Consider the following 9,423-nt stretch of genomic DNA (forward strand, 5'->3'; position numbering starts at 1 on the left):
GTGGTTTTATCCTAAGTACCAATTCCCCTGGGGCAGTAATCTAAATATAACCCAGGTAGTACATTGTTTTATGTCCTCATGAAAGAAAATTATGATTTGAAATAAAACTTTTTGGGGAAAATGAAATTTTAGCCATAATATGTATTGGAGTACATGGAAGAGTAGTCCTTGCCTTACATCACTGTGACATCCCATATCCGGCCAATTTGAAGTCTCCATGGGTATAGTGATTACTAATATTTACAACTTTTATAAATTCATAACTTTCTTGTTGTTTGTCCAATATTGTTTAAACTTTCACCTATCAACTTGTCTGATTTTTCTTTTCCTTCTAAAAACAAGTTTTTATTTGGGTTGGATTCCCCCTTAACAGGCATTTTTAAATTTATTTCTAGGTCAACTTCTTGCCAGTCAAGGATATTTTGATAGGAGGGAAATACGTTCTCAAGTTTTCCTCCACACTTTTAACTTAAAAATAACGCTGTTTAAATGTTTAATCTACTTTAATGATTTAATCCCTTCATTCTAACAACTATCGTTTAAACTGTTCGAACAAGATGTTTTAAAAAGTTCAAAAAATTGTTTAAAAATACATGACGGGCCCAAACAGCTTTGCTTCAAATGTAAAACAGCATTTTTACGGTGAACTTAATTTTAGTTTAAAGTTGGGACTAGTTTAAAGTATCAATCTGGAACAACTGGAAAATGAAGGTGGCCATGACACATCCCCTTTTCACCTCCGCCTCTGTTGGAAAGATGATTTTTTTTAATAATCTAATAAAATCCTAATAGCGAAAATGAAAATATGCAGAAAAAATAAATGTCAAAAAGATATGACGTCAATCTTTAAAATGCTACACAACTGGAAGTTTTACATGGTTAAGATTTAATCGTTAAAGTTGATTTCACATTAACAGTACCACTTTAATATGCACATCAAATGATTTCAGTGCTAGATGAAATTTCCTAGACGTAGCTCACTCTTTTTTCGCTTTGTGGAAAGTGGAAACTCAGTTAAACTTTGTTTTGCATAGGTTCTAATCTATAATTAAGTTTCTGATATCGGATCCTCTTTTTTCTCAACTTTATAGCATCGTTCGAAACACTTGTTTAAACGTTCACAGTTCTACTTCCCGTTGTGTTTAAGGAAGATGAGCATGTTGACATTTTCAGCCAAAAGACAGCTTCTCTTCTTTGTTACGACGTTCCTGGCCGTGGAAAACACCCTTTCCGATGGCACCGACGTTCCAGGGATAGTGAGATACTTCCTGGCGAGAACACTCAATCGTGGGAACGAGGCACTACTGGCTTTCCACCACTCGACTGGATTCAAGTTTGAAGGAACTGGCGCTTGGTTTAAGAAGGTTTCCACCTCATCTACATCATCGCGTTGATGGGGAGCGGCGAACTTCCTGTGATTAGGAAATCTATCGACGTCGATGGCTGGTCCTCGGAGGCTCTTCTATCTCTACGTCTGGGAAAAGTTCTCGTAGTTTGTCGCTCACAGCAGCTTTCATCGCCGGAGACAAATGGCCCTGTCCTCTGTACCGGGGGTCGACGGCTGCAGCCAGATGCAAGATTGTGATTTCTCCAACCTCCTCATCATGGGCTCGGTCTTCTGCAGACTTGATCCGAAACCTGAGTGGGGGAAATTTAAAATAGGAGAAATAAGTAGTCATAACATTATTGTAAAAGATAGACAATTCATGAATTACGAGGGCAACGAGAGTGAGCTAACAAATCACTTGATTTTTCGCCCAATTGGTTTTTTTTTTCATGTTTAACCTGCTTTTTCATGAATATTTTTGTACAGTGGTTGCAATGCTAATCTACTTCCCTTTGTTATCCCACAGCTTCTTGGCCTATTCTTCCAGATTGTTTTTTTTTTAAGTTGGGCTCATTTTGTTTGTATTCCTCTTTGGATGCCTTCTTTAGTTTTCTACTTGGAACCTTGCATGAAATGCATGTCTTCCTGGCATTGGGATTTCTGGTCCCACATGGCCTGCAAGATTCTTCTGTTGGCATGCTGATGTATCATTGACTCAGAAATGAAGATAAAATAAACTTCAGACTCACAGTTGCACTTATTCAAGTGGGGGGGGGGGGGGGGGGGGGCAGCAAGAAAATGCAGCAATATTCTCAGGACATTCTTCCACATCACCTTACGGGGATTTTATGATAATATGATGTAACTGTTTTCAACCCTTACTATGATGCCATCATGGAACTTGTCCTTTGGTATAAAATCTTTTCTTTAAATATGACATACAGTGGCAACCTTTTTCCATCCGCAGCAGTGCATGAGAGCATCACTGTAAACCGATCCTTCTTGTGTCCCGTGGTGGTGATGCTAACAGACTTCGCATGACCAAAATCTTCGTTGGTAGACTTCTAACCCCCTTTATTGCACCCTCCAGTTCTCTATTCGAGGCTTGGCAAATCTAAATCCCCCGAGGCAAGTTTGTTGATTATCTAAACATCTGTTTCTTGACCTCGGTCCGAACTCAGCCATGCACAGTGTCTCCTTGCTGGTGCTTGGCCTATGTTCATCTTCGTTGATGGCGAAGGAAACAATTTTGCCATCACTCCACCTCCCAAGCTCGTCTACTGCTTGTACTTTGTCTCCAACATTGAACATTTTGAATTAGAATCATTCAGCAATGCATATTAATATGAAAAGATCTGTTGATGGGCGCAGCTCAGATCAGAAACAGCATGGTCAAGTTAGCTGCCTGTATCTTTATAGTATGTTTGCGATAAAAAATAGTTACATGTACGCCCATACTTTGTATTTGAATTAAGAATAAACCATTATGGATAATAAGAAATCGTTTTTTATTTTTTTCGCACATCTCACATATAAATATACTACTTGTATACGGTATAACATTTTTTTTTACTAATTGATTGAGATCATATCAATGCGCGACAGCTCCTCTCAAACCTTGATGATCCACCTGCAGATCATCAGAGGGTCTGCCTTCTTCATCCGCCCGCCCGCCCTTGGTGTAGGTCTTCTCGCCATCCATCATCCATGACTCCCAGCATTGCCGCGTGCCGACCTTGAATAGTTTGACTCCCAAATCCAGAGGCTGTAGTAGTGATGTCATCCCTCCTGGGATCATCACAATATCCGTGCCTTGCCACTCATCTCCTTACTTGGCATGGCCTTCAAGGTATCCTTGCTGTTACGCCACTGACGAGTGTTCTTCTCATCTACGTTGTATTTCCTCCCTGCAGCCCTGTTGCCAAGCCAAACTCTTCTGCAAACGTGCAGAGATTGAAGGATGCAGTGTACGAACTTCTCATGATGATCGAGGGTAGTATGATTCATCTTACAGATGAGCAGGAGTAGCTTGGAATCTGGAAGAGATGGTGAAGATTTTCGAGCTTGTTGTATGCACTACATTAGATGGTGATCACATGTACCTTTGGACTAATCCCTTTGTATTTTGGAAGTGATTGGCTCTGCTATTGTACTCTAATTGGCGTTTGATTGGTCCATTACGTGACGCTCTAATCCCCTTTTGTTTACCCACACCAATGAACTGTAGCTCCTATTGTACACTAACTTATTTTTGGTGTATTAAGTAATCCTTAAGCCTACCCCTTCTATTTAGATTTACCCCCTCTGATTAGCAGAAAATCTGTAGATGTAATACCCCCAAAATACACCTAATTTTGGCTTTGGCAGTAAGCTTGAGCACCCTGTTCTTCAAGTCTTGCCACTTCTTCTTTAGGTCCCTCCATTCACTCTCTGTTCCGCCATAGCTTCTCAGCCCCACACCAAACTCCTGCCTCGTCTTCTGTTTCCTCTACCTTCAGGCTCCGTGTAAGTGTCATGACAAAATCCACAGACCACAGTGACATACAAATCAGCCTGGTTGAGAGACCATGCATCGTTAAGTTAATTAAACTCATATGGACAGGACCATCATCATCACCTCAGTCTTTCAATGGACCATTCAGAGTCTATCCTTAAACCGTTCTGACTGCATATGTTTCATCAAGTGCTTCACTTCTGACCTCAAGAGGTTGTAATGCCTCTGGTACATCCTGACCTATTAAAAGGTCTATATCAGGAAGATCAGCGCATGTAGAAAGAAAGTCCAAATCGCCAAGATGTAATACCCCCAAATCAACCTCTTTAGTCAGGCTTTGGCAGCGAGTTTGAGTGCCCTGCTCTTCAAGTCTTGTTATTTTTATTTCATATTTTTTAGATCCCTCCATTCACTATCTGGTCCTCCATTGCACCTCAGCTCCACACCCCACTCCTGCCCCGTCTACTGCTTCCTTTCTTCAACGTTAATGCCTGGTCAAAAGCCTGGGAATAGCTTGACAACAGTATTCAGGCATTTCTTTCGAAAATCATTAGCCATCCCACTTGTTAAATGTGCTCACTGTCTTTCTGTTCGGTTTGTCAGCAAAGTACAGCACAACTACATTGTAGTTGTGAGATGCCCACAGTTTCTTGGCCCTTTCTTCCAGTTTAGTTTTAAGGTGATCTCCCCCCACCCCTCCAGGATCCAGGTGCAGATAGTTGGTAGATTGCCTTCCGCTACCGGCCCATCTTGGTAAAAGTTTGTTCCCTCTCCATCATCCACTTGGTCCAGGGACGACGGAGTGCATCCTTAAATGGCTTGTTGATGCTAACATCTCGAGGTTGGAGAATCAAGGTCATACCTCCATGTATGACGGCCAGAACGACGTTTGATCGTCGGATCGCAGTCTTCACTCCCTCCGTCTTATGGCATCGGAACGTGCCGAACTAGAAAACTGCGCCGCTTGGTCAGACCAGATCCACGCCTTCCCCAAATACACTTGAGCCAACTTTCAACTTTCCCCAATTGGCGGTGCAGCTGAGCATGACAGTGAAACGGTCCTTCTCATGACCTGTCGTGGTCACGCTGATGCAATGGTGGCACTGGCAGAGACCGCAGGTTAGATCTGGTGATGATGTGAATGTGCAATTTGTGCGGAACATAGCTCCATTCCTAATTTAATTTTAACGATTTTCTAGAATTTGACTTTGCTTAAGATTTTATTCAAATACGTTAACACTGACCTTGAATACCGTATTTGCCGGCGTAAAGGCCGCGGCAACGTATAAGCCGCACCCCCGATTTTGAGAATCATCTTTGAAAAAAAAAAAAATACATGACAGAATTCCCGGCGAAGTCGGACAAAAAACTTGGTTGGAAAATTGTTCAACAATCGCCGTAGAATGGGAAATAATAAACACGCATTCTTTAATTCTTCTAACTTACTATTTCATCTTTCCCGGAGGTAAACAAGCGCTGCGGAGGAAAACAAGAGCTGCGGAGGTAAACAAGCGTGGCGGAGATAAACAAGCGCTGCGAAGGTAAACAAGCGCGGCGGATATATATTTTTTTTCTTCTTTTCTTACAAATAAAGTTGAATAAATACACGGGCGGTGTTTCAATGTTTTTTTTATTGAAGTCGGCGATGTCATATGAGAGAAATAAAGACTGAGAGAGAGGTAAAGACAAAGTAAAATAAAGATGAACACTGATTCTTTCTTGGAGGTTTGTGGTCTTGAAAAAGACCGTTTGTTTATCAGGCTAAAAGCCATAAAAATCTTCCTCGTCTGAGCTTTCCTCAAACACTTGCCGGAGCTGCTCATCATCCATGTCTGGGTAGGCCAGATCCCCGTCGCTGTCGCCATCTACTTCTGAGTCGTCGCCGAGATCGTCTTCCCACAGAATGTCGTCCTCCGTTCCATCGAGAGAATTGGAGATGCAGCATTTGAGAAATGCCCGCCTGATGATCTCCGGATCAAGCTCCTGCCAAACCTTGTCGATCCACCCGCAGATGGTTGGTGGATCTACCTTCTTCACACGACCGCCCTTTGTGTACTCCTTCTCTCCGTCCATCATCCATGCCTCCCAGCATCGCCGCATGCCGACTTTGAAGGGCTTGTTGACCCCCACATCCAGAGGCTGTAGAAGCGAAGTCATTCCTCCTGGAATCATGACGAGATCAGTGTTGGTTTTCCTCAGCAACGCCTTGGTGGGGGCAGAGTTGTGGCACCTGAAGGCATCCAATACCAGCATGCTCGGACGATTGGTGAGCCCTCCGACACGACGACCCCAGACGACCTTCAGCCAATCCTCGGTGAGCTCTTGGTCCATCCACCCCTTCACCTGGGCCCTCACGATGACACCTTGCGGGTAGACGCCCTTGGGAATTGTCTTCCTCTTAAAAATGACGTATGGGGGCAACTTCCCACCGTCGGCGGTACAGCTCAGCATAACCGTGAATCGATCCTTCTCGTGCCCTGTTGTGGTGACGCTGACGGTCTTTACCCCTTTCGGCGCGATGGTGGAGCTGCTGGGCACATCGAACGTCAGGGGCGTTTGGTCTGCGTTGCCGATCCTATTGAGGAGATAATCGTATTCCTGTCGTTTCCTAATGACGAACTGCTGGAACCGCTGCGTCTTCTCTGCCGACTCCTCGGGGAGGCGTTGGGCGATGTGGGTCCTTCGTCGGATGGACAGGTTGTGCCGCTTCATGAAACGGTAGGCCCATGAGGTCCCAGCCATGAAGTCATGAACTCCTTGCTCGTTGGCAATCTTCCTAGCCTTCAAGCGCAGAGCCAATGTAATAAATCATCACCACTACCGCCATTTCCCGCAGCAGACCACAGCACACATCGCAAGGTAGGTTTTTATTATTATTTATTGGCCGATGAGACTATGAGGCTGTTCACACCGCAAGGGGGGACCGTGGGCGGACCGTGGATCGCGCTATCGTAGCGCGATCCACGGTCCGCCCATTGGCATTCGCCGGATTCACACCGCAGTGAGATAGCGCGGTCTATCGTAGCACCCCCTTTTTTGAGAGGTCCTGTTGCCATGACGCATTACTTACTATATTTCTATTTTCACGATGTTCCGACGCGTTTTACTCCATAAAATTAGGAGTGTTGAGTTGTACCGATTCAGATTCAGATCGCACCAAAATAGAATGAGTATAAAATTCCCCGCGTGTAGATGACTTCCGGCGTGCTATCGTAGCTCGGGTTCACACCGGCAGAGATAGCGCGATCTAGCGCGCGCTAGACCGCGCTATCTCTCGTGGACCACCCCCAAGAGGTGCTCCAGTGGCACGCCGTTTTGGCTCGCCGTGGCTCGCTGTTGGGCGGACCGAAACGACGTTGTACCTTCCACACCGCAGAGATAGCGCGATCTAGCGCGCGCTATCTCTGCCGGTCTGAACAGGCTCTTGGAGATGCAAAACAAAAGAAAAGATCAAAAGGTAAATATTTTCATTTTATTTTCCATTACGATCGATGACAATGTAAAAATAAATTTTAAAAATGTAGAGCGAGGTGCTGCTAATCTTACTGGCTCCTGCAATTAAGGGAGATAGAAAAGAAAACATGTTAAATCAATGTTCCACGTAATTTCATAAATAGTGTTTAAAAAAATACCCTGACAATGACATTCATTACAATTACATACGGTAGCTTTTTGTCGACAAAAGTCTACCAATACATGTATATCTTGTTAGCGTGAAATAATTTGATCGCCGCGAACAAGCTGCCTGCAATTGGCAATTACCCCGGTAGCCATTGCAAACGTATTACACATGCCATTGCCGGTCCCAGACAGAGTCAGATCGCTGGCACGGTCTCTGAGCTCTGCGTTTATGGAAACTAATTTAGACCTAAATAGAATTTAATTTGAAAAGTAAGTTATCACGTACCGGTACTGAAAATGTTTTCTTAGATAAGTCATGCTATACTATTTCATCCTATAAACGCGCTGTTTTAACTACCAATACAATGAAAGCGTCACTGTAGTCCCATACGTACGCATACGTGTTGTTTTGACCACGTATTCAGCGTTCGCGGGACACAGCTTTTGACTATCGTCACATTGTCACGTATAAGCCGCACCCCGACTTTGCTTCATTTTCTCATCAAAAAATAGTGCGGCCTATACGCCGGCAAATACGGTAGCTTTCCAAGATTTTGGCAATTGGCGTCTGCATGCTGAACAGTAAATCGAATACTGTCGATTTTTTATATCCCTCCATTCACTATCTGGTCCTCTGTTGCACCTCAGCTCCACACCCCACTCCTGCCCCGTCTACTGCTTCCTTTCTTCAACGTTAATGCCTGGTCAAAAGCCTGGGAATAGCTTGACAACAGTATTCAGGCATTTCTTTCGAAAATCATTAGCCATCCCACTTGTTAAATGTGCTCACTGTCTTTCTGTTCGGTTTGTCAGCAAAGTACAGCACAACTACATTGTAGTTGTGAGATGCCCACAGTTTCTTGGCCCTTTCTTCCAGTTTAGTTTTAAGGTGATCTCCCCCCACCCCTCCAGGATCCAGGTGCAGATAGTTGGTAGATTGCCTTCCGCTACCGGCCCATCTTGGTAAAAGTTTGTTCCCTCTCCATCATCCACTTGGTCCAGGGACGATGGAGTGCATCCTTAAATGGCTTGTTGATGCAAACATCTCGAGGTTGGAGAATCGAGGTCATACCTCCATGTATGACGGCCAGAATGACTTTTGATCGCCGGATCACAGTCTTCACTCCCTCCGTCTTATGGCATCGGAACGCGTCGAACTAGAAAACTGCGCCGCTTGGTCAGACCTGAGCATGACAGTGAAACGGTCCTTCTCATGACCTGTTGTGGTCACGCTGTCTTCACCCCCTTCGATGCGATGGTGGCACCGGCAGAGACCGCAGGTTAGATCCGGTGATGATGTGAATGTGCAATTTGTGCGGAACATAGCTCCATTCCTAATATAATTTTAACGATTTTCTAGACTGTGATTTCACTTAAAATTTTATTCAAATACGTTAACACTGACCTTGAATAGCTTGCCAAGATTTTGGCAGTTAGCATCCACATGCTGCACAGTAAATCAAAAACTGTCGGTGAAAAACACACTGGAAAATGCCTTCTTTACAGAAAATGTTTGTTGCATGTGGTCGTTGCGCTGGCCCGCTTGCACTGCACAACATGCATGCAAGGGCTGTTTGGATATAGGTTTCAAGCATCTATTTCTTATTCTTATCTCATTGTTATGAGACCTGGTGTCTCCTGTTGTGCAGACGTTGACAATTGACTTCTTCAAGACCATGTTTTCTTGACAAAGTATTCAAGCATTTCTTTCGAAAATCATTAGCCATCCCACTTGTTGCAAATGTGCTCTTATTTCTTTCTGGTTTGTCAGCAAAGTACAACACAACTACATGGTAGTTGTGTTGCCCACAGCTGCTTGTCCCTTTCTTCCAGTTTTTAAGGAAAATTGGGCACATTTTTTTTTTGAATTTTTTTGGAAGCCTTTAGGTTTCTACTTGGCACCTTACTTGAAATGCACATCTTCCTGGCATTGGGATTTTTGGTCCCACATGAACTGCAAGATTTTCTATCGGCATGTATT

The sequence above is a fragment of the Lytechinus pictus genome, chromosome 14 (genome assembly GCF_037042905.1).
Source record: "Lytechinus pictus isolate F3 Inbred chromosome 14, Lp3.0, whole genome shotgun sequence".
Taxonomy (NCBI): domain Eukaryota; kingdom Metazoa; phylum Echinodermata; class Echinoidea; order Temnopleuroida; family Toxopneustidae; genus Lytechinus; species Lytechinus pictus.